Source organism: Zosterops lateralis (assembly GCF_965231275.1).
Source record: "Zosterops lateralis genome assembly, contig: HAP1_HAP1_SCAFFOLD_148, whole genome shotgun sequence".
NCBI classification, from domain to species: Eukaryota; Metazoa; Chordata; class Aves; order Passeriformes; family Zosteropidae; genus Zosterops; species Zosterops lateralis.
In genome coordinates this window covers 72,275-79,822 of record NW_028154535.1, presented here as the reverse complement: position 1 = coordinate 79,822, position 7,548 = coordinate 72,275, and the positions used below count along the sequence as shown (strand labels likewise).

The following is a 7,548-nucleotide window of genomic DNA, read 5'->3' as shown; positions in this document are numbered from 1 at the left end:
AAGGGTAAAAATGTGCTTGGATAAAAGGTTAATAGAGTTAATTGTGGGGAGTAATACAAGACAGCAACTCGTGCTAGAGAAGATAATTGTGATTCTGATAAAGGGGAATTGTAATTAAATAGAGGTTGGATAAACACGATTATCCTGAAAAGGTTTCCCAGCACAGTACGGGAAGGTTTTAAGATGTGGAGGCAGACGCCTGTACGTGATCTGGAAGTCGAGACACCACTGCTGCCAGCCCTGCTAAGTGCTCACCACTGCGGCACACTGCCCACGCTGCTGCTCTGGCCAGCAAAAGGCAATAAATTGAGCTCATTTTGAAGTTTAGTTCACCTGCAACACTTAACTGGCAAGTGATGTCCCTGTCTTGCTCACAACCCCCAAGATTTCTCATTTCTGCTGGTCCCCATTTCCACCCCCATCCTGCTGTGGGGGGAGCAGCTCTGGGTGCTGGCCAAGGTTGATCTGCTGCAGGGTGGCTGCGGGCTGGAGCAGGTGAGGGCATCCCTCCCATACTACGCTTTTTCCAGAACTGACAGAATTTTTTTACATGGATATTAAAACGAAATGCAGTAGTTTGATACTGAACCCTGAGAGGCAAACAGAGGCTTTCCACACTGATCTCTTTTACTGAAATGGGTATTTGTGATAAATATTTTTGATTAGCTGAGTTACAAATGTTCTACAATAACCTATATAGAGGAAGGGAATCAAATACAGCATATTTCTCCCAAGAAGAACAAAATTCCAAAAAGCTTTTTTGTTTCCTTTGTTTCCTTTAAATTGCAAAACATTTTCGCTACATTTTCAACTTTTAAGTATATATCATTAAAAAATATAAATAGACTGAATTTGAATACAGGATGGTATTAATTCACATTTTTCTAGAATTCCTATACATTATTTTACAGAACACATACACAATAAAAAACCCTGAGAATTTACTAAGAAAAACTATCAAATACTTCTGCTGTTCAATTATTTATTGTACTGTTTGGAATCACTGTATACCATAACAACATACATTCCCAGATGCCTAAGGAAAATTTCTACTGGAGTTCTATTATTTCCTATTTGGAGCAAGTGAACATCTCTCTAGGGACTCTCTAGGGCCTTTTTTCCCCCCTCTCAAAAAAAGAGGGTGAAGATCTTTTTGCTTTCAAATTTTTTGGCTTTGCTTTCAAACTTTTGTTTTTCCAGTGCCAACTGTACCCCAGATCTTCAGACAGACTTCACAACCCCATACGCAGAGACCAGTTGTGAGCCCTGTCACCTTTAAGCTTGACTTCTGTCAGTTTACAAGCTGGAGTGAATCATAAAAGTGGGCTTGGGTTCAAAATGTGTCCTTGATGATTTTTGGGCATAATCTGCAATGTTTGGTTGCTGACAATATACACAGTGGAATAATCCTGTAAGTATTAGGGTGGATAGCATCTGTTGTGATAGTGAATGAGACTGAGAGCAAAGTGAAAGCTGAAAGCAAACTCCCAGCACATTTTCTTTGGCTTTTTATCTCTGCATCTGGCACGTGATACAGTAATTGTCTTACTCACATTCCTGTCTTGTTTGTTTCTTCGCTTGTTAAATGAGTTTGTTGAAGTTTCTTGTATCAGATATGCATTTATTCACAACCATTTCTAAGATCATGACTCCATTGCCTAAATCAGTTGCTGAAACTTGAATTCTGTGCAAGAAATATTTAGGTAACAAGGTTATTTTTAAACTCAGTCATGCACAACAACACCTTTGCTTCCCAATCTACATTCATCTTTTTTTACAAGAGCTTCTGTTTATCAAAGCTTATTGAGTGGTTTTTTTTGTTATTGGTTTTTTAAATTCATTTATTTATTTAATTTTCTTATTTATTTATTTATTTATTGTTTGCTGCTGTTGTTGCTGTTTGGATTTTTTTTAATATATATATTTTAAAGTTTCCACTCAGTTCATTTCCTAGAGGGATTTTCTTTTTGTTGCTATACAGCAAGTATACACAGGATCTAGAATCAAACACAGGTCATAGAGATGACACAGTAACATTATTCCCATAAACCACCTCTAAGGATATTGGCTGCCTATGAAGCATACATAGGGTTTGGCATCCACAAAAATGAATGTAGAGATGGGAAACTTAAGACCAAGTTGTACACCTACTTAAAACACATTTTGAATAGTCTGCCACACAGTGTTTCTGGAAAAACAACCTTTCACTGGTGAGTAACATATTTCCGATTCCTAAAGGAGGGGTTTTAAGAATACTACTTTTATTTATTCTGCAACAATCAAAACTGAACTCTGAAAAATGTGTTTAATTTCTATGAAAACTTAATTTCTTTGGCTCTGACTTGCTAGCAGTGATTTTTTCCCCCAATACTTGAGTAACAATAACATGACACATTTACTTCAGAAAGTAACTGGCAGATGCTGTAATTTTGTTTTCCCAAGGGAAAAAGAAGTGAGAGCTTTAAAAAGGAAATAGTGAAATGGTTACTGCTTGTGTTTACCGACAACTGAAGGTGAATCTTTCAGTTATTTTGCTGTCTCCCCAGCCTAACAGCCTCCAGTGAGAGGATGGAACACTGAGCTCTGCCATGGAGAAGGATCTCTGCACGACTTTCTGGTAGTACAATGATCCAGTGAGGCAGGGGCAGCTCCATATGGAAAACTGAGGCTAACACTCTTTGGAATTACCAAAGCGGTGTTCTAAAACATTGTTTAAACTCAGTGAACACAGCTATTCCCCTCCAGTGCAAACTACCACCAGGAAAGATGATACTGCACAAGAGATCAATGTTCAGTATTCCAAATGTCTTGTTCAACTAATCTTCACCTAATTTTGATTACAGTGTCTCCATAGATGCATTTGTATGAAACAGAATTTAAGAAAGCTTTGTAAGCATGGGTGCCAGCCAAGTCCACAAAGAGAACTTCAGCCTCAGGAGAAATATGGAAAGAAGTAATCAGTTCACATAAGACTTCTGTTAGCAAAAAATGTTTGACTTTTATTTCTGCAGACAATCTATATTTCTAAAAAGCTTTAACACTCCTGAAGTTTCAAGAGGCTTAAATAATCTTGCTGGTGATAGGTATCCAGCTAGTAGAAAGTTGACAAACAAAGCTATGAAGTGTTTTTTTTTTTTCTTCACTGATGAGATGTTCCTAGAAAAAAGATTACAAAAAGCTTCCTGCAATGAGATTGGAAAGCATTTGAGCCTTGTATTTGTAATTCATTCAAATTAAGAACATTAAGGTCAGATAAAGGTGGATTTCTTCTGCTACTTTTTCTGTCTTAATTTTATCAAGAATATTCTCAGCTTTTTCACAACACAGGAGAAATTATGTCCTTCACAGCTGTGTCCCTCATTCATGAAATATAAAGAAGCATCCTGGTAAATCTCAGCTAGCAAGGTGATGCAGGCAGTAAAAGAAAATAATGTGGAACATTTTACGGATCAAAGATGCCATGATAAACACCACAGGTGTTTATCAGATGTAGATACAGACAAGGTGGCAAAGAGAAGTTTAAATTAAATATTGTGGTTTTCAAAACATTTTGAAGGTGATGTCCAACCCAAATCTCCCCTGACAGAGGTTGAGGCCATGTCCTCTTGTCCTGTCACTAGTTGCCTGGGAGAAAAGGCCAACCCCCACCTTGCTACAACCATGCAGAGCAGCATGGCAAACACCGGAAAGAGCAGATGGTAGTGATGTTCTGCTTGCTGGTAATTTATTTAGAAGACACCAATATTAAAGTGTTTATCTTCAGTTGTTTGCCATGGGTGTGTGTGCCTCCACCATTCCTACCCTTACATGCCTAGATCTCTTTTGCATCACTAACATTCTTACTTTACCTTTTTACTACAAAGGTATCCAAAATGAAAACAGTAGAGTTCTGTCTACAGTTAAACTACCTCTTTCTTTATTGCAGTGGTAGTGGGAAATCCAAGCCAAGGAAGACAAAAAACTCCCCATCCAAACCTAAATCCTTGAAAAACTCAGGTTTTGGGTGTGCAGAAGTATTATCGATCATTAGACTGTTCATTAGGAGGCATTATTTTCCTATGTCAAGAATATCTTCCATGATAGTTCTGCTATATTTCATTGGTTTCACTTTAAATCCCTTATCTGTTAGTGGAGGTCCTGAGAGGCTACTTCCCATAACACAGCCCTGAAGCTGTGAGACACAATTGGCAACACCACACAATTCATGTGTAGCCTGGCTACAACATCATTATCCAATGTGAGATAAGGCAGCAGCTTTGATCGTTGGCTATCTGTTGTCTTCTATAACAATGGTTCTTCTTGGATAGGTCTCAACGTCCACAATAATATAGTGAACCTTGAATTTTCCTGTTTCAAGATTCTGCAAAGAAAAAAATTCAGAGTGTTTTTTTCTCTTTGGTAGTTTAAATTCATGACTTGTCAGGTTGTCAGGTGTATCAAGCAATTGTACATACCTCTTTGACTTCCACACGGACCGTTCCCTGTTTCCCTGATTCAATGCCCTCAATATAGAACTTCAAACGCATATGTTTCAGTCCGTCCTTTACGTATTCAATGTGACTAAAAACAGCAACAGAAAACAAAAACCCAACCACCCAGCAAGAATACAGATTATATGCTAGTTAAGACTTCAAATTTAAACTTACTTAGAGGAGTTGCTTACTTATTTTGTAAGAAAGTGTATTCCAGTGGTGTCCTTACTCTACCTTGGGTTCCTTCTCTACTGCTCCTCTCAAGCTTTACTGTCAGTGCCTAAGGACTAGTGGAGTTAGAAGAGCTAATTAGCTGCTGAGGATTAAGAGATGAAATGCTTAAATGTCCTCACCCCAGTCCTCCCCTCAAAACTGAAAAGCAATCCAGTGCTGAAGACTATGGAAATGCCTTGTATTAATTCTAAAAAACCCCAGATTTGAAGCCTGACATCTAGAAAGGGACCCCACATCACCAAGAATTCCAGAGTTATTTTAGGCACCTAAACTAAGTTATCAAACCGAAACACACACAGCATATTTTTTCAAATTAATTATTAGGTTGGTTAAACCACATCAAAACAAACAGTTTACTATGTGCAAAGTTACTTTGGCAATAATTTTGTTCTGCTGAAATTGTGTAACTTTGGCACTGATATGAGATCTCCAACCTAAATGCTGGTATTCAGACTGGAGTTGGGTTGCGCTCAAGTATTAAATAAATAGCACATCACTTTCAAAGTGACCACTTTGGGAAACTAATGACCCCATTAGAGTTCTGGTTTATGTTTCCTACTGAAAATATTAACTGCTGCTTAGCACCAATCTCTTATGTCCATCAGTCATGCCCAGGTACACACTGTGAAATAAACTTCCAATATAGTTTAAAGTGACATGATGGTAGAGAGAACAAATATGAAAGAAGAGCCTTACTGCAGTAAATTTACATTCAGGGTATTCATACACAAAAAAAACCTGTAGATTTTTGAGACATTTAAGGTCATTCTTATACTGCAGATGCAAACTCTACAATCTTACACAGTTCTCATCTCAAAAATTTATTTAAGATACTAGTCATTCAAAATAATGGAAATTAAATACTAGGAAAGCTGATTCATAGTACATTTACTTATTTACAGACAGGTGCTCAAGATGTTTGTGCACGTTGATTTCATTTAGCAGCTTTACTTTAAACATTTTTTCACTGAGTCTGGTGAAGAGATAGAGCTTCAATGATTAAAAGCCACTTTCCTCAGACCTAACAAGGAATCTCAATTTCATGGTTCAACCTCTGTCTGGGCTTATGTGTCTCATCCTATATGAAACCTCACTGAATATATTCCTGCCAAATAACCCAATAAAGGCAAAGCAGGGAGGACTTACGTTTTGTAAGAAATAGTTTTCTTGTTTCTTTTAAAAGGAAAGTAATAAAAAGACACACTCATGAGAGGTTAAGGTGATAGACGTTCTGTTAAATATGCAGTAGAGATGCTGCTTCAAGTACCAAAAAGCATCCTGTGTATCAGCTCAGTATAGTTTCAGACTGTAAACTTCTGTCAGATTACTGCTCTCCTCATGCAAGCCTAGGCCTCTGCACTACTGTTTTCAGGCTCATCCCATTTTCTGGAGAGCTCTATGTTTACCATGATGACCATTGCTTGTTCTGAGGCATTCAGAATTGGCATTTTATATTATATGTACACTGTACTTAGTGATATATGGCACACAAGAGGCACTGCAAAAAAACTTCTATGTTTGATCAAAAGTGACAGGATATGTTACATACAGTTCATCACTCTAGAACTAACTTGTGATCCAAAAATATCTTTGCTGTGCAGAAACTGATGTCTTTATGGGGCAAACACCAAGGGGTATCTGACATGCTGTCGTCTTCCTCTTCTTGTTGCCTCTCCGTAACCTTTGATAGGTTCACCAAAAACACCAATTACCTACAAGAGAAAAGAGGTTTGAGCTGTCAGAAGGGATAACATACAAACAGGTATTCCAGTATCAGCTCACGCCTCTGCTGTGAATACACCCTCTTTTAACAAAATGCCCCTGGAGAATCTAACATGTCAAGAATAGGAGTGTTTATGAAAAAAAAAGAATTTAAGAAAAATGCCTCTGTATTCCAGTCTTTTTTTTACAGTTCTGTATTAAATGCCTAAAATAAATCCTATTGATATCTTCTATTTGTACTGTTCTCTGAGATGAAGATGTGGAAATTGACATTTTGTGTAAAAAGAAAAAAAAAAAAAAGCACAAAATATTTGCCTATGTCTCCTCCAAGAGAATGTTTCAAAGTTTAAAATGCAAATGCATTCCCCTTCCTATTATCTAAAAACCACGACTGAATAAGAAATTCAGTAATTTTTTTTTTTCAGATCTATAAAATCAGAGTAGATCAACATAGTCTTAAACTTACTTTAAATTTGGTTAGAAGAAGAGAAGTTTTACTGTGCAAGTACTGCAAAGAAATATTAATTCTACAAACTTGTTCCAAAGCAGTCTTTTTATTGTTACTAGAGCAACGACTTGTCACTTCATTTCTAGGTTACCTTCAAAGGCATCTGCTACAATCTTTTCTGAAGGATGTTTTGTCTGAAGTAGTGTTTTTTAAAATCTAGTTTCACACTGATTTTTTTGTTTACACCTAGCTATGATGACTGTGTGATCCCATGACTGTTCTCTGCCTGTTTTCCTGTTAGCCAAAGGAATGCTAACTGTGCTTCAAATGAAGAATTTCAATTCCTGGGTATCAGTGCAGTGCTTCACAGAATGACAGAACCATAGGGAAGTGTCACAATAGAGTAAGAGTGTTGAGAAAAGGCAGCAGGTTAGATCTACACAACTTAGTGGGACTAGTTGCCTCTCTGACATGGAGAATTCAAGTTCTATATTTAGCAGGCACTTAGGTAAGTCCCTAAGAGTTTCTGTATGGTGACACAAGCCCAGGCTCTGAAAGACAGACTGTATTTCCATCAGTTTTTATGCTGTGGCACACTCACTTGGCTTCTAGCAGGCTAGTTCAATGCTTGCACTGACCTGTCCTGATGAAGGCTCTGCTCTGGAGCTGACC

The 7,548-nt window shown here is 37.5% G+C and overlaps 1 long non-coding RNA gene across 1 annotated transcript; it reads right to left on the bottom strand.

Annotated features, from left to right (window-relative positions):
• Positions 1-1,811: 1,811 nt before the first annotated feature.
• LOC310923625 lies at positions 1,812-5,269 on the bottom strand. The gene is made up of 2 exons (XR_014592661.1): positions 4,455-5,269; positions 1,812-4,360 (listed from the first exon to the last, which is right to left on the bottom strand). It is a non-coding gene; the product is annotated as an uncharacterized lncRNA (long non-coding RNA).
• Between the last annotated feature and the right edge of the window lie 2,279 nt (positions 5,270-7,548).